The sequence below is a fragment of the Carassius carassius genome, chromosome 2, assembly GCF_963082965.1.
Source record: "Carassius carassius chromosome 2, fCarCar2.1, whole genome shotgun sequence".
NCBI lineage: Eukaryota > Metazoa > Chordata > Actinopteri > Cypriniformes > Cyprinidae > Carassius > Carassius carassius.
The window spans coordinates 39,868,686-39,893,359 of NC_081756.1; the positions used below are offsets into that span (position 1 = coordinate 39,868,686).

General features: G+C 32.3%; 11 non-coding genes across 11 annotated transcripts; all 11 read left to right on the forward strand.

Moving 5' to 3' along the window:
• The first annotated feature begins 815 nt into the window (after positions 1–815).
• Positions 816–934, forward strand: LOC132112625 (5S ribosomal RNA). The gene has a single exon (XR_009425003.1). It is a non-coding gene; the product is annotated as a 5S ribosomal RNA (ribosomal RNA).
• Positions 935–3,089: 2,155 nt separating this feature from the next.
• LOC132112629 (5S ribosomal RNA) lies at positions 3,090–3,208 on the forward strand. Its single transcript, XR_009425004.1, has one exon. It is a non-coding gene; the product is annotated as a 5S ribosomal RNA (ribosomal RNA).
• A 2,156-nt stretch (positions 3,209–5,364) lies between these two features.
• LOC132112633 (5S ribosomal RNA) lies at positions 5,365–5,483 on the forward strand. Its single transcript, XR_009425005.1, has one exon. It is a non-coding gene; the product is annotated as a 5S ribosomal RNA (ribosomal RNA).
• Positions 5,484–7,644: 2,161 nt separating this feature from the next.
• LOC132112390 (5S ribosomal RNA) lies at positions 7,645–7,763 on the forward strand. The gene has a single exon (XR_009424940.1). It is a non-coding gene; the product is annotated as a 5S ribosomal RNA (ribosomal RNA).
• A 2,146-nt stretch (positions 7,764–9,909) lies between these two features.
• LOC132112640 (5S ribosomal RNA) lies at positions 9,910–10,028 on the forward strand. The gene has a single exon (XR_009425006.1). It is a non-coding gene; the product is annotated as a 5S ribosomal RNA (ribosomal RNA).
• Positions 10,029–12,183: 2,155 nt separating this feature from the next.
• On the forward strand, positions 12,184–12,302 carry LOC132112651 (5S ribosomal RNA). Its single transcript, XR_009425008.1, has one exon. It is a non-coding gene; the product is annotated as a 5S ribosomal RNA (ribosomal RNA).
• Positions 12,303–14,457: 2,155 nt separating this feature from the next.
• On the forward strand, positions 14,458–14,576 carry LOC132112655 (5S ribosomal RNA). Its single transcript, XR_009425009.1, has one exon. It is a non-coding gene; the product is annotated as a 5S ribosomal RNA (ribosomal RNA).
• Positions 14,577–16,738: 2,162 nt separating this feature from the next.
• On the forward strand, positions 16,739–16,857 carry LOC132112657 (5S ribosomal RNA). The gene has a single exon (XR_009425010.1). It is a non-coding gene; the product is annotated as a 5S ribosomal RNA (ribosomal RNA).
• A 2,152-nt stretch (positions 16,858–19,009) lies between these two features.
• On the forward strand, positions 19,010–19,128 carry LOC132112397 (5S ribosomal RNA). Its single transcript, XR_009424942.1, has one exon. It is a non-coding gene; the product is annotated as a 5S ribosomal RNA (ribosomal RNA).
• A 2,161-nt stretch (positions 19,129–21,289) lies between these two features.
• LOC132112664 (5S ribosomal RNA) lies at positions 21,290–21,408 on the forward strand. The gene has a single exon (XR_009425011.1). It is a non-coding gene; the product is annotated as a 5S ribosomal RNA (ribosomal RNA).
• A 2,161-nt stretch (positions 21,409–23,569) lies between these two features.
• On the forward strand, positions 23,570–23,688 carry LOC132112670 (5S ribosomal RNA). Its single transcript, XR_009425014.1, has one exon. It is a non-coding gene; the product is annotated as a 5S ribosomal RNA (ribosomal RNA).
• Positions 23,689–24,674: the final 986 nt, after the last annotated feature.

A 24,674-nucleotide genomic window follows, 5' to 3' on the forward strand; every position in this document is an offset into this window, starting at 1 on the left:
AAATTCACCCCAAATTACATTCATTTTAAAGTGCCTAACCGCAATATTTGTTTACTTTTATTTTTTAGTTTTTATTTGGTTCGGTTTGTTTTTATTTGAACCAGATGACATTTCTGATGATAAAGTTAAAATTAAAAAATAAAAATCATTAAACTCGTCAGCAAATATTGTTTCATTGTAGGAAAATATAGGCATGCCCTTTCTGTTTTAAAATCACTACATTCACCCCAAATTACCTGCACTCAAAGTGCATCACCCCAATGTTTTATTTTATTTTATTTCATTTTAATTGGTTTGGTTTTATTTTAACCTTATGACATTTCTGATTTTAAATTTAAAAAATAGGCCCCCATTTACTTCCACTCAAAGTGCCTCAACGCAATATTGATTGTATTTATTGATATGAATTTTATTAATTCATTTAAACATTTTGTTTTAATTGAATTTAACCAGGTTAGAAATTTCCCGTTTTTTAATCAACAAAATCACCCCAAATTACATTCAGTTTAAAGTAAGCCAATATTTGTTTACTTTTATTTAATTCAATTTTAACCAGAAGACATTTGTGATTTTAAAGTTGAGAAACAGGCCCCGATTACTTCCACACAAAGTGCGTCACCGCGACATTGATTTTTGTGAATGTATTTATTTATTAAAATGCATATTTTTTATTGTTACTTATTTCTTTCCCTTAATTTAATTCATATCTAAAAAAGAGAGAAGACTTTTCCACTTTTTTGAGTGGAAAAGGGTCTGTTTCTCTTTCGCCAGCCTGTGTGTCTTCTTTAAATAGCTCGCTCTTGACTGTTGTACTCGCTTACGGCCATACCACCCTGAGCACGCCCGATCTCGTCCGATCTCGGAAGCTAAGCAGGGTCGGGCCTGGTTAGTACTTGGATGGGAGACCGCCTGGGAATACCAGGTGCTGTAAGCTTTTGCTTTTCCTTCAGCTAACACGCCTGTCCAAGGCTCAGCTTTCATTCTAGTTCCTTTACACTTTTAAACGGATTTGCTGCTGCTTCTTTTTTCTGTGTTTTCGCTTTCTCTGTGCCCTCTTTCTGCTTGCGGTGTGACAAAGGACAGCTCAGCCTCGTCATTCTTCATTTCTCCTGCAGGAGGCGATAGACAGGCCTTTTCTCTGTCTCTACTACAAACTCTTGAGCGCCGCGTGCTCTTTTGGAAATGACACTCCTCTCTTCAGCTTGAGACGGAGCTTCCCAAATTTGATTGTCATCCGAGCCCCTTAGTGGTAAACTACACAGGAGATGTACCCTCTTAGATTTAAAGTTAATTTTTCAATAACTTAACAAAAAACACATTCTCATGTTCATTTTTCACTGATGTTGGTGTGTGATCAAATGATTTGCAAGTAAACAAATGAGACATTTCAGCTATTTTGGTACTTTTTCAGTACTTGGAACAGGACAAGAGTTTTTTATCATCTCAAAAAAAAAAAAATCATTAAACTCATCAGCAAATATTGTTTCATTGTAGGAAAATATAGGCATGCCCTTTCTGTTTTAAAATCACTACATTCACCCCAAATTACCTGCACTCAAAGTGCATCACCACAGTGTTTTATTTTATTTTATTTTATTTTAATTGGTTTGGTTTTATTTTAACCTTATGACATTTCTGATTTTACATTTCGAAAATAGGCCCCCATTGACTTCCACTCAAAGTGACTCAACGCAATATTGATTGTATTTATTGATATTAATTTTATTAATTCATTTAAACATTTTGTTTTAATTTAATTTAAGTTAACCAGGTTTGAAATTTCTGTTTTTAAATCACCAAATTCACCCCAAATTACATTCAATTTGAAGTGCCTAACCGCAGTATTTGTTTACTTTTATTTTTTATTTGGTTCGGTTTGGTTTTATTTGAACCAGATGACATTTCTGATGATAAAGTTAAAATAAAAAAATAAAAAAATTCATTAAACTCGTCAGCAAATATTGTTTCATTGTAGGAAAATATAGGCATGCCCTTTCTGTTTTAAAATCACTAAATTCAACCCAAATTACCTGCACTCAAAGTGCATCACCACAATATTTTATTTTATTTTATTTTATTTTAATTGGTTTGGTTTTACTTTAACCAGATGACATTTCTGATTTTAAATTTCAAAAATAGGCCCCCATTGACTTCCAAGTGACTCAACGCAATATTGATTGTATTTATTGATATTCATTTTATTAATTCATTTCAACATTTTTTTTTTATTTTATTTAAGTTAACCAGGTTTGAAATATCTGTTTTAAAATCACCAAATTCACCCCAAATTACATTCATTTTAAAGTGCCTAACCGCAATATTTGTTTACTTTTATTTTTTAGTTTTTATTTGGTTCGGTTTGTTTTTATTTGAACCAGATGACATTTCTGATGATAAAGTTAAAATTAAAAAATAAAAATCATTAAACTCGTCAGCAAATATTGTTTCATTGTAGGAAAATATAGGCATGCCCTTTCTGTTTTAAAATCACTACATTCACCCCAAATTACCTGCACTCAAAGTGCATCACCCCAATGTTTTATTTTATTTTATTTCATTTTAATTGGTTTGGTTTTATTTTAACCTTATGACATTTCTGATTTTAAATTTAAAAAATAGGCCCCCATTTACTTCCACTCAAAGTGCCTCAACGCAATATTGATTGTATTTATTGATATGAATTTTATTAATTCATTTAAACATTTTGTTTTAATTGAATTTAACCAGGTTAGAAATTTCCCGTTTTTTAATCAACAAAATCACCCCAAATTACATTCAGTTTAAAGTAAGCCAATATTTGTTTACTTTTATTTAATTCAATTTTAACCAGAAGACATTTGTGATTTTAAAGTTGAGAAACAGGCCCCGATTACTTCCACACAAAGTGCGTCACCGCGACATTGATTTTTGTGAATGTATTTATTTATTAAAATGCATATTTTTTATTGTTACTTATTTCTTTCCCTTAATTTAATTCATATCTAAAAAAGAGAGAAGACTTTTCCACTTTTTTGAGTGGAAAAGGGTCTGTTTCTCTTTCGCCAGCCTGTGTGTCTTCTTTAAATAGCTCGCTCTTGACTGTTGTACTCGCTTACGGCCATACCACCCTGAGCACGCCCGATCTCGTCCGATCTCGGAAGCTAAGCAGGGTCGGGCCTGGTTAGTACTTGGATGGGAGACCGCCTGGGAATACCAGGTGCTGTAAGCTTTTGCTTTTCCTTCAGCTAACACGCCTGTCCAAGGCTCAGCTTTCATTCTAGTTCCTTTACACTTTTAAACGGATTTGCTGCTGCTTCTTTTTTCTGTGTTTTCGCTTTCTCTGTGCCCTCTTTCTGCTTGCGGTGTGACAAAGGACAGCTCAGCCTCGTCATTCTTCATTTCTCCTGCAGGAGGCGATAGACAGGCCTTTTCTCTGTCTCTACTACAAACTCTTGAGCGCCGCGTGCTCTTTTGGAAATGACACTCCTCTCTTCAGCTTGAGACGGAGCTTCCCAAATTTGATTGTCATCCGAGCCCCTTAGTGGTAAACTACACAGGAGATGTACCCTCTTAGATTTAAAGTTAATTTTTCAATAACTTAACAAAAAACACATTCTCATGTTCATTTTTCACTGATGTTGGTGTGTGATCAAATGATTTGCAAGTAAACAAATGAGACATTTCAGCTATTTTGGTACTTTTTCAGTACTTGGAACAGGACAAGAGTTTTTTATCATCTCAAAAAAAAAAAAAATCATTAAACTCATCAGCAAATATTGTTTCATTGTAGGAAAATATAGGCATGCCCTTTCTGTTTTAAAATCACTACATTCACCCCAAATTACCTGCACTCAAAGTGCATCACCACAGTGTTTTATTTTATTTTATTTTATTTTAATTGGTTTGGTTTTATTTTAACCTTATGACATTTCTGATTTTACATTTCGAAAATAGGCCCCCATTGACTTCCACTCAAAGTGACTCAACGCAATATTGATTGTATTTATTGATATTAATTTTATTAATTCATTTAAACATTTTGTTTTAATTTAATTTAAGTTAACCAGGTTTGAAATTTCTGTTTTTAAATCACCAAATTCACCCCAAATTACATTCAATTTGAAGTGCCTAACCGCAGTATTTGTTTACTTTTATTTTTTATTTGGTTCGGTTTGGTTTTATTTGAACCAGATGACATTTCTGATGATAAAGTTAAAATAAAAAAATAAAAAAATTCATTAAACTCGTCAGCAAATATTGTTTCATTGTAGGAAAATATAGGCATGCCCTTTCTGTTTTAAAATCACTAAATTCAACCCAAATTACCTGCACTCAAAGTGCATCACCACAATATTTTATTTTATTTTATTTTATTTTAATTGGTTTGGTTTTACTTTAACCAGATGACATTTCTGATTTTAAATTTCAAAAATAGGCCCCCATTGACTTCCAAGTGACTCAACGCAATATTGATTGTATTTATTGATATTCATTTTATTAATTCATTTCAACATTTTTTTTTAATTTTATTTAAGTTAACCAGGTTTGAAATATCTGTTTTAAAATCACCAAATTCACCCCAAATTACATTCATTTTAAAGTGCCTAACCGCAATATTTGTTTACTTTTATTTTTTAGTTTTTATTTGGTTCGGTTTGTTTTTATTTGAACCAGATGACATTTCTGATGATAAAGTTAAAATTAAAAAATAAAAATCATTAAACTCGTCAGCAAATATTGTTTCATTGTAGGAAAATATAGGCATGCCCTTTCTGTTTTAAAATCACTACATTCACCCCAAATTACCTGCACTCAAAGTGCATCACCCCAATGTTTTATTTTATTTTATTTCATTTTAATTGGTTTGGTTTTATTTTAACCTTATGACATTTCTGATTTTAAATTTAAAAAATAGGCCCCCATTTACTTCCACTCAAAGTGCCTCAACGCAATATTGATTGTATTTATTGATATGAATTTTATTAATTCATTTAAACATTTTGTTTTAATTGAATTTAACCAGGTTAGAAATTTCCCGTTTTTTAATCAACAAAATCACCCCAAATTACATTCAGTTTAAAGTAAGCCAATATTTGTTTACTTTTATTTAATTCAATTTTAACCAGAAGACATTTGTGATTTTAAAGTTGAGAAACAGGCCCCGATTACTTCCACACAAAGTGCGTCACCGCGACATTGATTTTTGTGAATGTATTTATTTATTAAAATGCATATTTTTTATTGTTACTTATTTCTTTCCCTTAATTTAATTCATATCTAAAAAAGAGAGAAGACTTTTCCACTTTTTTGAGTGGAAAAGGGTCTGTTTCTCTTTCGCCAGCCTGTGTGTCTTCTTTAAATAGCTCGCTCTTGACTGTTGTACTCGCTTACGGCCATACCACCCTGAGCACGCCCGATCTCGTCCGATCTCGGAAGCTAAGCAGGGTCGGGCCTGGTTAGTACTTGGATGGGAGACCGCCTGGGAATACCAGGTGCTGTAAGCTTTTGCTTTTCCTTCAGCTAACACGCCTGTCCAAGGCTCAGCTTTCATTCTAGTTCCTTTACACTTTTAAACGGATTTGCTGCTGCTTCTTTTTTCTGTGTTTTCGCTTTCTCTGTGCCCTCTTTCTGCTTGCGGTGTGACAAAGGACAGCTCAGCCTCGTCATTCTTCATTTCTCCTGCAGGAGGCGATAGACAGGCCTTTTCTCTGTCTCTACTACAAACTCTTGAGCGCCGCGTGCTCTTTTGGAAATGACACTCCTCTCTTCAGCTTGAGACGGAGCTTCCCAAATTTGATTGTCATCCGAGCCCCTTAGTGGTAAACTACACAGGAGATGTACCCTCTTAGATTTAAAGTTAATTTTTCAATAACTTAACAAAAAACACATTCTCATGTTCATTTTTCACTGATGTTGGTGTGTGATCAAATGATTTGCAAGTAAACAAATGAGACATTTCAGCTATTTTGGTACTTTTTCAGTACTTGGAACAGGACAAGAGTTTTTTATCATCTCAAAAAAAAAAAAATCATTAAACTCATCAGCAAATATTGTTTCATTGTAGGAAAATATAGGCATGCCCTTTCTGTTTTAAAATCACTACATTCACCCCAAATTACCTGCACTCAAAGTGCATCACCACAGTGTTTTATTTTATTTTATTTTATTTTAATTGGTTTGGTTTTATTTTAACCTTATGACATTTCTGATTTTACATTTCGAAAATAGGCCCCCATTGACTTCCACTCAAAGTGACTCAACGCAATATTGATTGTATTTATTGATATTAATTTTATTAATTCATTTAAACATTTTGTTTTAATTTAATTTAAGTTAACCAGGTTTGAAATTTCTGTTTTTAAATCACCAAATTCACCCCAAATTACATTCAATTTGAAGTGCCTAACCGCAGTATTTGTTTACTTTTATTTTTTATTTGGTTCGGTTTGGTTTTATTTGAACCAGATGACATTTCTGATGATAAAGTTAAAATAAAAAAATAAAAAAATTCATTAAACTCGTCAGCAAATATTGTTTCATTGTAGGAAAATATAGGCATGCCCTTTCTGTTTTAAAATCACTAAATTCAACCCAAATTACCTGCACTCAAAGTGCATCACCACAATATTTTATTTTATTTTATTTTATTTTAATTGGTTTGGTTTTACTTTAACCAGATGACATTTCTGATTTTAAATTTCAAAAATAGGCCCCCATTGACTTCCAAGTGACTCAACGCAATATTGATTGTATTTATTGATATTCATTTTATTAATTCATTTCAACATTTTTTTTTTATTTTATTTAAGTTAACCAGGTTTGAAATATCTGTTTTAAAATCACCAAATTCACCCCAAATTACATTCATTTTAAAGTGCCTAACCGCAATATTTGTTTACTTTTATTTTTTAGTTTTTATTTGGTTCGGTTTGTTTTTATTTGAACCAGATGACATTTCTGATGATAAAGTTAAAATTAAAAAATAAAAATAAAAATCATTAAACTCGTCAGCAAATATTGTTTCATTGTAGGAAAATATAGGCATGCCCTTTCTGTTTTAAAATCACTACATTCACCCCAAATTACCTGCACTCAAAGTGCATCACCCCAATGTTTTATTTTATTTTATTTCATTTTAATTGGTTTGGTTTTATTTTAACCTTATGACATTTCTGATTTTAAATTTAAAAAATAGGCCCCCATTTACTTCCACTCAAAGTGCCTCAACGCAATATTGATTGTATTTATTTATATGAATTTTATTAATTCATTTAAACATTTTGTTTTAATTGAATGTAACCAGGTTAGAAATTTCCCGTTTTTAAATCAACAAAATCACCCCAAATTACATTCAGTTTAAAGTAAGCCAATATTTGTTTACTTTTATTTAATTCAATTTTAACCAGAAGACATTTGTGATTTTAAAGTTGAGAAACAGGCCCCCATTACTTCCACACAAAGTGCGTCACCGCGACATTGATTTTTGTGAATGTATTTATGTATTAAAATGCATATTTTTTATTGTTACTTATTTCTTTCCCTTAATTTAATTCATATCTAAAAAAGAGAGAAGACTTTTCCACTTTTTTAAATGGAAAAGGGTCTGTTTCTCTTTCGCCAGCCTGTGTGTCTTCTTTAAATAGCTCGCTCTTGACTGTTGTACTCGCTTACGGCCATACCACCCTGAGCACGCCCGATCTCGTCCGATCTCGGAAGCTAAGCAAGGTCGGGCCTGGTTAGTACTTGGATGGGAGACCGCCTGGGAATACCAGGTGCTGTAAGCTTTTGCTTTTCCTTCAGCTAACACGCTTGTCCAAGGCTCAGCTTTCATTCTAGTTCCTTTACACTTTTAAACGGATTTGCTGCTGCTTCTTTTTTCTGTGTTTTCGCTTTCTCTGTGCCCTCTTTCTGCTTGCGGTGTGACAAAGGACAGCTCAGCCTCGTCATTCTTCATTTCTCCTGCAGGAGGCGATAGACAGGCCTTTTCTCTGTCTCTACTACAAACTCTTGAGCGCCGCGTGCTCTTTTGGAAATGACACTCCTCTCTTCAGCTTGAGACGGAGCTTCCCAAATTTGATTGTCATCCGAGCCCCTTAGTGGTAAACTACACAGGAGATGTACCCTCTTAGATTTAAAGTTAATTTTTCAATAACTTAACAAAAAACACATTCTCATGTTCATTTTTCACTGATGTTGGTGTGTGATCAAATGATTTGCAAGTAAACAAATGAGACATTTCAGCTATTTTGGTACTTTTTCAGTACTTGGAACAGGACAAGAGTTTTTTATCATCTCAAAAAAAAAAAAAATCATTAAACTCATCAGCAAATATTGTTTCATTGTAGGAAAATATAGGCATGCCCTTTCTGTTTTAAAATCACTACATTCACCCCAAATTACCTGCACTCAAAGTGCATCACCACAGTGTTTTATTTTATTTTAATTGGTTTGGTTTTATTTTAACCTTATGACATTTCTGATTTTACATTTCGAAAATAGGCCCCCATTGACTTCCACTCAAAGTGACTCAACGCAATATTGATTGTATTTATTGATATTAATTTTATTAATTCATTTAAACATTTTGTTTTAATTTAATTTAAGTTAACCAGGTTTGAAATTTCTGTTTTTAAATCACCAAATTCACCCCAAATTACATTCAATTTGAAGTGCCTAACCGCAGTATTTGTTTACTTTTATTTTTTATTTGGTTCGGTTTGGTTTTATTTGAACCAGATGACATTTCTGATGATAAAGTTAAAATAAAAAAATAAAAAAATTCATTAAACTCGTCAGCAAATATTGTTTCATTGTAGGAAAATATAGGCATGCCCTTTCTGTTTTAAAATCACTAAATTCAACCCAAATTACCTGCACTCAAAGTGCATCACCACAATATTTTATTTTATTTTATTTTATTTTAATTGGTTTGGTTTTACTTTAACCAGATGACATTTCTGATTTTAAATTTCAAAAATAGGCCCCCATTGACTTCCAAGTGACTCAACGCAATATTGATTGTATTTATTGATATTCATTTTATTAATTCATTTCAACATTTTTTTTTAATTTTATTTAAGTTAACCAGGTTTGAAATATCTGTTTTAAAATCACCAAATTCACCCCAAATTACATTCATTTTAAAGTGCCTAACCGCAATATTTGTTTACTTTTATTTTTTAGTTTTTATTTGGTTCGGTTTGTTTTTATTTGAACCAGATGACATTTCTGATGATAAAGTTAAAATTAAAAAATAAAAATCATTAAACTCGTCAGCAAATATTGTTTCATTGTAGGAAAATATAGGCATGCCCTTTCTGTTTTAAAATCACTACATTCACCCCAAATTACCTGCACTCAAAGTGCATCACCCCAATGTTTTATTTTATTTTATTTCATTTTAATTGGTTTGGTTTTATTTTAACCTTATGACATTTCTGATTTTAAATTTAAAAAATAGGCCCCCATTTACTTCCACTCAAAGTGCCTCAACGCAATATTGATTGTATTTATTGATATGAATTTTATTAATTCATTTAAACATTTTGTTTTAATTGAATTTAACCAGGTTAGAAATTTCCCGTTTTTTAATCAACAAAATCACCCCAAATTACATTCAGTTTAAAGTAAGCCAATATTTGTTTACTTTTATTTAATTCAATTTTAACCAGAAGACATTTGTGATTTTAAAGTTGAGAAACAGGCCCCGATTACTTCCACACAAAGTGCGTCACCGCGACATTGATTTTTGTGAATGTATTTATTTATTAAAATGCATATTTTTTATTGTTACTTATTTCTTTCCCTTAATTTAATTCATATCTAAAAAAGAGAGAAGACTTTTCCACTTTTTTGAGTGGAAAAGGGTCTGTTTCTCTTTCGCCAGCCTGTGTGTCTTCTTTAAATAGCTCGCTCTTGACTGTTGTACTCGCTTACGGCCATACCACCCTGAGCACGCCCGATCTCGTCCGATCTCGGAAGCTAAGCAGGGTCGGGCCTGGTTAGTACTTGGATGGGAGACCGCCTGGGAATACCAGGTGCTGTAAGCTTTTGCTTTTCCTTCAGCTAACACGCCTGTCCAAGGCTCAGCTTTCATTCTAGTTCCTTTACACTTTTAAACGGATTTGCTGCTGCTTCTTTTTTCTGTGTTTTCGCTTTCTCTGTGCCCTCTTTCTGCTTGCGGTGTGACAAAGGACAGCTCAGCCTCGTCATTCTTCATTTCTCCTGCAGGAGGCGATAGACAGGCCTTTTCTCTGTCTCTACTACAAACTCTTGAGCGCCGCGTGCTCTTTTGGAAATGACACTCCTCTCTTCAGCTTGAGACGGAGCTTCCCAAATTTGATTGTCATCCGAGCCCCTTAGTGGTAAACTACACAGGAGATGTACCCTCTTAGATTTAAAGTTAATTTTTCAATAACTTAACAAAAAACACATTCTCATGTTCATTTTTCACTGATGTTGGTGTGTGATCAAATGATTTGCAAGTAAACAAATGAGACATTTCAGCTATTTTGGTACTTTTTCAGTACTTGGAACAGGACAAGAGTTTTTTATCATCTCAAAAAAAAAAAAATCATTAAACTCATCAGCAAATATTGTTTCATTGTAGGAAAATATAGGCATGCCCTTTCTGTTTTAAAATCACTACATTCACCCCAAATTACCTGCACTCAAAGTGCATCACCACAGTGTTTTATTTTATTTTATTTTATTTTAATTGGTTTGGTTTTATTTTAACCTTATGACATTTCTGATTTTACATTTCGAAAATAGGCCCCCATTGACTTCCACTCAAAGTGACTCAACGCAATATTGATTGTATTTATTGATATTAATTTTATTAATTCATTTAAACATTTTGTTTTAATTTAATTTAAGTTAACCAGGTTTGAAATTTCTGTTTTTAAATCACCAAATTCACCCCAAATTACATTCAATTTGAAGTGCCTAACCGCAGTATTTGTTTACTTTTATTTTTTATTTGGTTCGGTTTGGTTTTATTTGAACCAGATGACATTTCTGATGATAAAGTTAAAATAAAAAAATAAAAAAATTCATTAAACTCGTCAGCAAATATTGTTTCATTGTAGGAAAATATAGGCATGCCCTTTCTGTTTTAAAATCACTAAATTCAACCCAAATTACCTGCACTCAAAGTGCATCACCACAATATTTTATTTTATTTTATTTTATTTTAATTGGTTTGGTTTTACTTTAACCAGATGACATTTCTGATTTTAAATTTCAAAAATAGGCCCCCATTGACTTCCAAGTGACTCAACGCAATATTGATTGTATTTATTGATATTCATTTTATTAATTCATTTCAACATTTTTTTTTTATTTTATTTAAGTTAACCAGGTTTGAAATATCTGTTTTAAAATCACCAAATTCACCCCAAATTACATTCATTTTAAAGTGCCTAACCGCAATATTTGTTTACTTTTATTTTTTAGTTTTTATTTGGTTCGGTTTGTTTTTATTTGAACCAGATGACATTTCTGATGATAAAGTTAAAATTAAAAAATAAAAATCATTAAACTCGTCAGCAAATATTGTTTCATTGTAGGAAAATATAGGCATGCCCTTTCTGTTTTAAAATCACTACATTCACCCCAAATTACCTGCACTCAAAGTGCATCACCCCAATGTTTTATTTTATTTTATTTCATTTTAATTGGTTTGGTTTTATTTTAACCTTATGACATTTCTGATTTTAAATTTAAAAAATAGGCCCCCATTTACTTCCACTCAAAGTGCCTCAACGCAATATTGATTGTATTTATTGATATGAATTTTATTAATTCATTTAAACATTTTGTTTTAATTGAATTTAACCAGGTTAGAAATTTCCCGTTTTTTAATCAACAAAATCACCCCAAATTACATTCAGTTTAAAGTAAGCCAATATTTGTTTACTTTTATTTAATTCAATTTTAACCAGAAGACATTTGTGATTTTAAAGTTGAGAAACAGGCCCCGATTACTTCCACACAAAGTGCGTCACCGCGACATTGATTTTTGTGAATGTATTTATTTATTAAAATGCATATTTTTTATTGTTACTTATTTCTTTCCCTTAATTTAATTCATATCTAAAAAAGAGAGAAGACTTTTCCACTTTTTTGAGTGGAAAAGGGTCTGTTTCTCTTTCGCCAGCCTGTGTGTCTTCTTTAAATAGCTCGCTCTTGACTGTTGTACTCGCTTACGGCCATACCACCCTGAGCACGCCCGATCTCGTCCGATCTCGGAAGCTAAGCAGGGTCGGGCCTGGTTAGTACTTGGATGGGAGACCGCCTGGGAATACCAGGTGCTGTAAGCTTTTGCTTTTCCTTCAGCTAACACGCCTGTCCAAGGCTCAGCTTTCATTCTAGTTCCTTTACACTTTTAAACGGATTTGCTGCTGCTTCTTTTTTCTGTGTTTTCGCTTTCTCTGTGCCCTCTTTCTGCTTGCGGTGTGACAAAGGACAGCTCAGCCTCGTCATTCTTCATTTCTCCTGCAGGAGGCGATAGACAGGCCTTTTCTCTGTCTCTACTACAAACTCTTGAGCGCCGCGTGCTCTTTTGGAAATGACACTCCTCTCTTCAGCTTGAGACGGAGCTTCCCAAATTTGATTGTCATCCGAGCCCCTTAGTGGTAAACTACACAGGAGATGTACCCTCTTAGATTTAAAGTTAATTTTTCAATAACTTAACAAAAAACACATTCTCATGTTCATTTTTCACTGATGTTGGTGTGTGATCAAATGATTTGCAAGTAAACAAATGAGACATTTCAGCTATTTTGGTACTTTTTCAGTACTTGGAACAGGACAAGAGTTTTTTATCATCTCAAAAAAAAAAAAATCATTAAACTCATCAGCAAATATTGTTTCATTGTAGGAAAATATAGGCATGCCCTTTCTGTTTTAAAATCACTACATTCACCCCAAATTACCTGCACTCAAAGTGCATCACCACAGTGTTTTATTTTATTTTATTTTATTTTAATTGGTTTGGTTTTATTTTAACCTTATGACATTTCTGATTTTACATTTCGAAAATAGGCCCCCATTGACTTCCACTCAAAGTGACTCAACGCAATATTGATTGTATTTATTGATATTAATTTTATTAATTCATTTAAACATTTTGTTTTAATTTAATTTAAGTTAACCAGGTTTGAAATTTCTGTTTTTAAATCACCAAATTCACCCCAAATTACATTCAATTTGAAGTGCCTAACCGCAGTATTTGTTTACTTTTATTTTTTATTTGGTTCGGTTTGGTTTTATTTGAACCAGATGACATTTCTGATGATAAAGTTAAAATAAAAAAATAAAAAAATTCATTAAACTCGTCAGCAAATATTGTTTCATTGTAGGAAAATATAGGCATGCCCTTTCTGTTTTAAAATCACTAAATTCAACCCAAATTACCTGCACTCAAAGTGCATCACCACAATATTTTATTTTATTTTATTTTATTTTAATTGGTTTGGTTTTACTTTAACCAGATGACATTTCTGATTTTAAATTTCAAAAATAGGCCCCCATTGACTTCCAAGTGACTCAACGCAATATTGATTGTATTTATTGATATTCATTTTATTAATTCATTTCAACATTTTTTTTTTATTTTATTTAAGTTAACCAGGTTTGAAATATCTGTTTTAAAATCACCAAATTCACCCCAAATTACATTCATTTTAAAGTGCCTAACCGCAATATTTGTTTACTTTTATTTTTTAGTTTTTATTTGGTTCGGTTTGTTTTTATTTGAACCAGATGACATTTCTGATGATAAAGTTAAAATTAAAAAATAAAAATCATTAAACTCGTCAGCAAATATTGTTTCATTGTAGGAAAATATAGGCATGCCCTTTCTGTTTTAAAATCACTACATTCACCCCAAATTACCTGCACTCAAAGTGCATCACCCCAATGTTTTATTTTATTTTATTTCATTTTAATTGGTTTGGTTTTATTTTAACCTTATGACATTTCTGATTTTAAATTTAAAAAATAGGCCCCCATTTACTTCCACTCAAAGTGCCTCAACGCAATATTGATTGTATTTATTGATATGAATTTTATTAATTCATTTAAACATTTTGTTTTAATTGAATTTAACCAGGTTAGAAATTTCCCGTTTTTTAATCAACAAAATCACCCCAAATTACATTCAGTTTAAAGTAAGCCAATATTTGTTTACTTTTATTTAATTCAATTTTAACCAGAAGACATTTGTGATTTTAAAGTTGAGAAACAGGCCCCGATTACTTCCACACAAAGTGCGTCACCGCGACATTGATTTTTGTGAATGTATTTATTTATTAAAATGCATATTTTTTATTGTTACTTATTTCTTTCCCTTAATTTAATTCATATCTAAAAAAGAGAGAAGACTTTTCCACTTTTTTGAGTGGAAAAGGGTCTGTTTCTCTTTCGCCAGCCTGTGTGTCTTCTTTAAATAGCTCGCTCTTGACTGTTGTACTCGCTTACGGCCATACCACCCTGAGCACGCCCGATCTCGTCCGATCTCGGAAGCTAAGCAGGGTCGGGCCTGGTTAGTACTTGGATGGGAGACCGCCTGGGAATACCAGGTGCTGTAAGCTTTTGCTTTTCCTTCAGCTAACACGCTTGTCCAAGGCTCAGCTTTCATTCTAGTTCCTTTACACTTTTAAACGGATTTGCTGCTGCTTCTTTTTTCTGTGTTTTCGCTTTCTCTGTGCCCTCTTTCTGCTTGCGGTGTGACAAAGGACAGCTCAGCCTCGTCATTCTTCATTTCTCCTGCAGGAGGCGATAGACAGGCCTTTTCTCTGTCTCTACTACAAACTCTTGAGCGCCGCGTGCTCTTTTGGAAATGACACTCCTCTCTTCAGCTTGAGACGGAGCTTCCCAAATTTGATTGTCATCCGAGCCCCTTAGTGGTAAACTACACAGGAGATGTACCCTCTTAGATTTAAAGTTAATTTTTCAATAACTTAACAAAAAACACATTCTCATGTTCATTTTTCACTGATGTTGGTGTGTGATCAAATGATTTGCAAGTAAACAAATGAGACATTTCAGCTATTTTGGTACTTTTTCAGTACTTGGAACAGGACAAGAGTTTTTTATCATCTCAAAAAAAAAAAAAATCATTAAACTCATCAGCAAATATTGTTTCATTGTAGGAAAATATAGGCATGCCCTTTCTGTTTTAAAATCACTACATTCACCCCAAATTACCTGCACTCAAAGTGCATCACCACAGTGTTTTATTTTATTTTATTTTATTTTAATTGGTTTGGTTTTATTTTAACCTTATGACATTTCTGATTTTACATTTCGAAAATAGGCCCCCATTTACTTCCACTCAAAGTGACTCAACGCAATATTGATTGTATTTATTGATATTAATTTTATTAATTCATTTAAACATTTTGTTTTAATTTAATTTAAGTTAACCAGGTTTGAAATTTCTGTTTTTAAATCACCAAATTCACCCCAAATTACATTCAATTTGAAGTGCCTAACCGCAGTATTTGTTTACTTTTATTTTTTATTTGGTTCGGTTTGGTTTTATTTGAACCAGATGACATTTCTGATGATAAAGTTAAAATAAAAAAATAAAAAAATTCATTAAACTCGTCAGCAAATATTGTTTCATTGTAGGAAAATATAGGCATGCCCTTTCTGTTTTAAAATCACTAAATTCAACCCAAATTACCTGCACTCAAAGTGCATCACCACAATATTTTATTTTATTTTATTTTATTTTAATTGGTTTGGTTTTACTTTAACCAGATGACATTTCTGATTTTAAATTTCAAAAATAGGCCCCCATTGACTTCCAAGTGACTCAACGCAATATTGATTGTATTTATTGATATTCATTTTATTAATTCATTTCAACATTTTTATTTTATTTTATTTAAGTTAACCAGGTTTGAAATATCTGTTTTAAAATCACCAAATTCACCCCAAATTACATTCATTTTAAAGTGCCTAACCGCAATATTTGTTTACTTTTATTTTTTAGTTTTTATTTGGTTCGGTTTGTTTTTATTTGAACCAGATGACATTTCTGATGATAAAGTTAAAATTAAAAAATAAAAATAAAAATCATTAAACTCGTCAGCAAATATTGTTTCATTGTAGGAAAATATAGGCATGCCCTTTCTGTTTTAAAATCACTACATTCACCCCAAATTACCTGCACTCAAAGTGCATCACCCCAATGTTTTATTTTATTTTATTTCATTTTAATTGGTTTGGTTTTATTTTAACCTTATGACATTTCTGATTTTAAATTTAAAAAATAGGCCCCCATTTACTTCCACTCAAAGTGCCTCAACGCAATATTGATTGTATTTATTTATATGAATTTTATTAATTCATTTAAACATTTTGTTTTAATTGAATGTAACCAGGTTAGAAATTTCCCGTTTTTAAATCAACAAAATCACCCCAAATTACATTCAGTTTAAAGTAAGCCAATATTTGTTTACTTTTATTTAATTCAATTTTAACCAGAAGACATTTGTGATTTTAAAGTTGAGAAACAGGCCCCCATTACTTCCACACAAAGTGCGTCACCGCGACATTGATTTTTGTGAATGTATTTATGTATTAAAATGCATATTTTTTATTGTTACTTATTTCTTTCCCTTAATTTAATTCATATCTAAAAAAGAGAGAAGACTTTTCCACTTTTTTAAATGGAAAAGGGTCTGTTTCTCTTTCGCCAGCCTGTGTGTCTTCTTTAAATAGCTCGCTCTTGACTGTTGTACTCGCTTACGGCCATACCACCCTGAGCACGCCCGATCTCGTCCGATCTCGGAAGCTAAGCAGGGTCGGGCCTGGTTAGTACTTGGATGGGAGACCGCCTGGGAATACCAGGTGCTGTAAGCTTTTGCTTTTCCTTCAGCTAACACGCTTGTCCAAGGCTCAGCTTTAATTCTAGTTCCTTTACACTTTTAAACGGATTTGCTGCTGCTTCTTTTTTCTGTGTTTTCGCTTTCTCTGTGCCCTCTTTCTGCTTGCGGTGTGACAAAGGACAGCTCAGCCTCGTCATTCTTCATTTCTCCTGCAGGAGGCGATAGACAGGCCTTTTCTCTGTCTCTACTACAAACTCTTGAGCGCCGCGTGCTCTTTTGGAAATGACACTCCTCTCTTCAGCTTGAGACGGAGCTTCCCAAATTTGATTGTCATCCGAGCCCCTTAGTGGTAAACTACACAGGAGATGTACCCTCTTAGATTTAAAGTTAATTTTTCAATAACTTAACAAAAAACACATTCTCATGTTCATTTTTCACTGATGTTGGTGTGTGATCAAATGATTTGCAAGTAAACAAATGAGACATTTCAGCTATTTTGGTACTTTTTCAGTACTTGGAACAGGACAAGAGTTTTTTATCATCTCAAAAAAAAAAAAAATCATTAAACTCATCAGCAAATATTGTTTCATTGTAGGAAAATATAGGCATGCCCTTTCTGTTTTAAAATCACTACATTCACCCCAAATTACCTGCACTCAAAGTGCATCACCACAGTGTTTTATTTTATTTTAATTGGTTTGGTTTTATTTTAACCTTATGACATTTCTGATTTTACATTTCGAAAATAGGCCCCCATTGACTTCCACTCAAAGTGACTCAACGCAATATTGATTGTATTTATTGATATTAATTTTATTAATTCATTTAAACATTTTGTTTTAATTTAATTTAAGTTAACCAGGTTTGAAATTTCTGTTTTTAAATCACCAAATTCACCCCAAATTACATTCAATTTGAAGTGCCTAACCGCAGTATTTGTTTACTTTTATTTTTTATTTGGTTCGGTTTGGTTTTATTTGAACCAGATGACATTTCTGATGATAAAGTTAAAATAAAAAAATTAAAAAATTCATTAAACTCGTCAGCAAATATTGTTTCATTGTAGGAAAATATAGGCATGCCCTTTCTGTTTTAAAATCACTAAATTCAACCCAAATTACCTGCACTCAAAGTGCATCACCACAATATTTTATTTTATTTTATTTTATTTTAATTGGTTTGGTTTTACTTTAACCAGATGACATTTCTGATTTTAAATTTCAAAAATAGGCCCCCATTGACTTCCAAGTGACTCAACGCAATATTGATTGTATTTATTGATATTCATTTTATTAATTCATTTCAACATTTTTTTTTTATTTTATTTAAGTTAACCAGGTTTGAAATATCTGTTTTAAAATCACCAAATTCACCCCAAATTACATTCATTTTAAAGTGCCTAACCGCAATATTTGTTTACTTTTATTTTTTAGTTTTTATTTGGTTCGGTTTGTTTTTATTTGAACCAGATGACATTTCTGATGATAAAGTTAAAATTAAAAAATAAAAATAAAAATCATTAAACTCGTCAGCAAATATTGTTTCATTGTAGGAAAATATAGGCATGCCCTTTCTGTTTTAAAGTCACTACATTCACCCCAAATTACCTGCACTCAAAGTGCATCACCCCAATGTTTTATTTTATTTTATTTCATTTTAATTGGTTTGGTTTTATTTTAACCTTATGACATTTCTGATTTTAAATTTAAAAAATAGGCCCCCATTTACTTCCACTCAAAGTGCCTCAACGCAATATTGATTGTATTTATTGATATTCATTTTATTAATTCATTTAAACATTTTGTTTTAATTGAATTTAACCAGGTTAGAAATTTCCCGTTTTTAAATCAACAAAATCACCCCAAATTACATTCAGTTTAAAGTAAGCCAATATTTGTTTACTTTTATTTAATTCAATTTTAACCAGAAGACATTTGTGATTTTAAAGTTGAGAAACAGGCCCCCATTACTTCCACACAAAGTGCGTCACCGCGACATTGATTTTTGTGAATGTATTTATGTATTAAAATGCATATTTTTTACTGTTACTTATTTCTTTCCCTTAATTTAATTCATATCTAAAAAAGAGAGAAGACTTTTCCACTTTTTTGAGTGGAAAAGGGTCTGTTTCTCTTTCGCCAGCCTGTGTGTCTTCTTTAAATAGCTCGCTCTTGACTGTTGTACTCGCTTACGGCCATACCACCCTGAGCACGCCCGATCTCGTCCGATCTCGGAAGCTAAGCAGGGTCGGTCCTGGTTAGTACTTGGATGGGAGACCGCCTGGGAATACCAGGTGCTGTAAGCTTTTGCTTTTCCTTCAGCTAACACGCTTGTCCAAGGCTCAGCTTTCATTCTAGTTCCTTTACACTTTTAAACGGATTTGCTGCTGCTTCTTTTTTCTGTGTTTTCGCTTTCTCTGTGCCCTCTTTCTGCTTGCGGTGTGACAAAGGACAGCTCAGCCTCGTCATTCTTCATTTCTCCTGCAGGAGGCGATAGACAGGCCTTTTCTCTGTCTCTACTACAAACTCTTGAGCGCCGCGTGCTCTTTTGGAAATGACACTCCTCTCTTCAGCTTGAGACGGAGCTTCCCAAATTTGATTGTCATCCGAGCCCCTTAGTGGTAAACTACACAGGAGATGTACCCTCTTAGATTTAAAGTTAATTTTTCAATAACTTAACAAAAAACACATTCTCATGTTCATTTTTCACTGATGTTGGTGTGTGATCAAATGATTTGCAAGTAAACAAATGAGACATTTCAGCTATTTTGGTACTTTTTCAGTACTTGGAACAGGACAAGAGTTTTTTATCATCTCAAAAAAAAAAAAAATCATTAAACTCATCAGCAAATATTGTTTCATTGTAGGAAAATATAGGCATGCCCTTTCTGTTTTAAAATCACTACATTCACCCCAAATTACCTGCACTCAAAGTGCATCACCACAGTGTTTTATTTTATTTTATTTTATTTTAATTGGTTTGGTTTTATTTTAACCTTATGACATTTCTGATTTTACATTTCGAAAATAGGCCCCCATTGACTTCCACTCAAAGTGACTCAACGCAATATTGATTGTATTTATTGATATTAATTTTATTAATTCATTTAAACATTTTGTTTTAATTTAATTTAAGTTAACCAGGTTTGAAATTTCTGTTTTTAAATCACCAAATTCACCCCAAATTACATTCAATTTGAAGTGCCTAACCGCAGTATTTGTTTACTTTTATTTTTTATTTGGTTCGGTTTGGTTTTATTTGAACCAGATGACATTTCTGATGATAAAGTTAAAATAAAAAAATAAAAAAATTCATTAAACTCGTCAGCAAATATTGTTTCATTGTAGGAAAATATAGGCATGCCCTTTCTGTTTTAAAATCACTAAATTCAACCCAAATTACCTGCACTCAAAGTGCATCACCACAATATTTTATTTTATTTTATTTTATTTTATTTTAATTGGTTTGGTTTTACTTTAACCAGATGACATTTCTGATTTTAAATTTCAAAAATAGGCCCCCATTGACTTCCAAGTGACTCAACGCAATATTGATTGTATTTATTGATATTCATTTTATTAATTCATTTCAACATTTTTTTTTAATTTTATTTAAGTTAACCAGGTTTGAAATATCTGTTTTAAAATCACCAAATTCACCCCAAATTACATTCATTTTAAAGTGCCTAACCGCAATATTTGTTTACTTTTATTTTTTAGTTTTTATTTGGTTCGGTTTGTTTTTATTTGAACCAGATGACATTTCTGATGATAAAGTTAAAATTAAAAAATAAAAATCATTAAACTCGTCAGCAAATATTGTTTCATTGTAGGAAAATATAGGCATGCCCTTTCTGTTTTAAAATCACTACATTCATCCCAAATTACCTGCACTCAAAGTGCATCACCCCAATGTTTTATTTTATTTTATTTCATTTTAATTGGTTTGGTTTTATTTTAACCTTATGACATTTCTGATTTTAAATTTAAAAAATAGGCCCCCATTTACTTCCACTCAAAGTGCCTCAACGCAATATTGATTGTATTTATTGATATGAATTTTATTAATTCATTTAAACATTTTGTTTTAATTGAATTTAACCAGGTTAGAAATTTCCCGTTTTTTAATCAACAAAATCACCCCAAATTACATTCAGTTTAAAGTAAGCCAATATTTGTTTACTTTTATTTAATTCAATTTTAACCAGAAGACATTTGTGATTTTAAAGTTGAGAAACAGGCCCCGATTACTTCCACACAAAGTGCGTCACCGCGACATTGATTTTTGTGAATGTATTTATTTATTAAAATGCATATTTTTTATTGTTACTTATTTCTTTCCCTTAATTTAATTCATATCTAAAAAAGAGAGAAGACTTTTCCACTTTTTTGAGTGGAAAAGGGTCTGTTTCTCTTTCGCCAGCCTGTGTGTCTTCTTTAAATAGCTCGCTCTTGACTGTTGTACTCGCTTACGGCCATACCACCCTGAGCACGCCCGATCTCGTCCGATCTCGGAAGCTAAGCAGGGTCGGGCCTGGTTAGTACTTGGATGGGAGACCGCCTGGGAATACCAGGTGCTGTAAGCTTTTGCTTTTCCTTCAGCTAACACGCCTGTCCAAGGCTCAGCTTTCATTCTAGTTCCTTTACACTTTTAAACGGATTTGCTGCTGCTTCTTTTTTCTGTGTTTTCGCTTTCTCTGTGCCCTCTTTCTGCTTGCGGTGTGACAAAGGACAGCTCAGCCTCGTCATTCTTCATTTCTCCTGCAGGAGGCGATAGACAGGCCTTTTCTCTGTCTCTACTACAAACTCTTGAGCGCCGCATGCTCTTTTGGAAATGACACTCCTCTCTTCAGCTTGAGACGGAGCTTCCCAAATTTGATTGTCATCCGAGCCCCTTAGTGGTAAACTACACAGGAGATGTACCCTCTTAGATTTAAAGTTAATTTTTCAATAACTTAACAAAAAACACATTCTCATGTTCATTTTTCACTGATGTTGGTGTGTGATCAAATGATTTGCAAGTAAACAAATGAGACATTTCAGCTATTTTGGTACTTTTTCAGTACTTGGAACAGGACAAGAGTTTTTTATCATCTCAAAAAAAAAAAAATCATTAAACTCATCAGCAAATATTGTTTCATTGTAGGAAAATATAGGCATGCCCTTTCTGTTTTAAAATCACTACATTCACCCCAAATTACCTGCACTCAAAGTGCATCACCACAGTGTTTTATTTTATTTTATTTTATTTTAATTGGTTTGGTTTTATTTTAACCTTATGACATTTCTGATTTTACATTTCGAAAATAGGCCCCCATTGACTTCCACTCAAAGTGACTCAACGCAATATTGATTGTATTTATTGATATTAATTTTATTAATTCATTTAAACATTTTGTTTTAATTTAATTTAAGTTAACCAGGTTTGAAATTTCTGTTTTTAAATCACCAAATTCACCCCAAATTACATTCAATTTGAAGTGCCTAACCGCAGTATTTGTTTACTTTTATTTTTTATTTGGTTCGGTTTGGTTTTATTTGAACCAGATGACATTTCTGATGATAAAGTTAAAATAAAAAAATAAAAAAATTCATTAAACTCGTCAGCAAATATTGTTTCATTGTAGGAAAATATAGGCATGCCCTTTCTGTTTTAAAATCACTAAATTCAACCCAAATTACCTGCACTCAAAGTGCATCACCACAATATTTTATTTTATTTTATTTTATTTTAATTGGTTTGGTTTTACTTTAACCAGATGACATTTCTGATTTTAAATTTCAAAAATAGGCCCCCATTGACTTCCAAGTGACTCAACGCAATATTGATTGTATTTATTGATATTCATTTTATTAATTCATTTCAACATTTTTTTTTTATTTTATTTAAGTTAACCAGGTTTGAAATATCTGTTTTAAAATCACCAAATTCACCCCAAATTACATTCATTTTAAAGTGCCTAACCGCAATATTTGTTTACTTTTATTTTTTATTTTTTATTTGGTTCGGTTTGTTTTTATTTGAACCAGATGACATTTCTGATGATAAAGTTAAAATTAAAAAATAAAAATAAAAATCATTAAACTCGTCAGCAAATATTGTTTCATTGTAGGAAAATATAGGCATGCCCTTTCTGTTTTAAAATCACTACATTCACCCCAAATTACCTGCACTCAAAGTGCATCACCCCAATGTTTTATTTTATTTTATTTCATTTTAATTGGTTTGGTTTTATTTTAACCTTATGACATTTCTGATTTTAAATTTAAAAAATAGGCCCCCATTTACTTCCACTCAAAGTGCCTCAACGCAATATTGATTGTATTTATTTATATGAATTTTATTAATTCATTTAAACATTTTGTTTTAATTGAATGTAACCAGGTTAGAAATTTCCCGTTTTTAAATCAACAAAATCACCCCAAATTACATTCAGTTTAAAGTAAGCCAATATTTGTTTACTTTTATTTAATTCAATTTTAACCAGAAGACATTTGTGATTTTAAAGTTGAGAAACAGGCCCCCATTACTTCCACACAAAGTGCGTCACCGCGACATTGATTTTTGTGAATGTATTTATGTATTAAAATGCATATTTTTTATTGTTACTTATTTCTTTCCCTTAATTTAATTCATATCTAAAAAAGAGAGAAGACTTTTCCACTTTTTTAAATGGAAAAGGGTCTGTTTCTCTTTCGCCAGCCTGTGTGTCTTCTTTAAATAGCTCGCTCTTGACTGTTGTACTCGCTTACGGCCATACCACCCTGAGCACGCCCGATCTCGTCCGATCTCGGAAGCTAAGCAGGGTCGGGCCTGGTTAGTACTTGGATGGGAGACCGCCTGGGAATACCAGGTGCTGTAAGCTTTTGCTTTTCCTTCAGCTAACACGCTTGTCCAAGGCTCAGCTTTCATTCTAGTTCCTTTACACTTTTAAACGGATTTGCTGCTGCTTCTTTTTTCTGTGTTTTCGCTTTCTCTGTGCCCTCTTTCTGCTTGCGGTGTGACAAAGGACAGCTCAGCCTCGTCATTCTTCATTTCTCCTGCAGGAGGCGATAGACAGGCCTTTTCTCTGTCTCTACTACAAACTCTTGAGCGCCGCGTGCTCTTTTGGAAATGACACTCCTCTCTTCAGCTTGAGACGGAGCTTCCCAAATTTGATTGTCATCCGAGCCCCTTAGTGGTAAACTACACAGGAGATGTACCCTCTTAGATTTAAAGTTAATTTTTCAATAACTTAACAAAAAACACATTCTCATGTTCATTTTTCACTGATGTTGGTGTGTGATCAAATGATTTGCAAGTAAACAAATGAGACATTTCAGCTATTTTGGTACTTTTTCAGTACTTGGAACAGGACAAGAGTTTTTTATCATCTCAAAAAAAAAAAAAATCATTAAACTCATCAGCAAATATTGTTTCATTGTAGGAAAATATAGGCATGCCCTTTCTGTTTTAAAATCACTACATTCACCCCAAATTACCTGCACTCAAAGTGCATCACCACAGTGTTTTATTTTATTTTATTTTATTTTAATTGGTTTGGTTTTATTTTAACCTTATGACATTTCTGATTTTACATTTCGAAAATAGGCCCCCATTGACTTCCACTCAAAGTGACTCAACGCAATATTGATTGTATTTATTGATATTAATTTTATTAATTCATTTAAACATTTTGTTTTAATTTAATTTAAGTTAACCAGGTTTGAAATTTCTGTTTTTAAATCACCAAATTCACCCCAAATTACATTCAATTTGAAGTGCCTAACCGCAGTATTTGTTTACTTTTATTTTTTATTTGGTTCGGTTTGGTTTTATTTGAACCAGATGACATTTCTGATGATAAAGTTA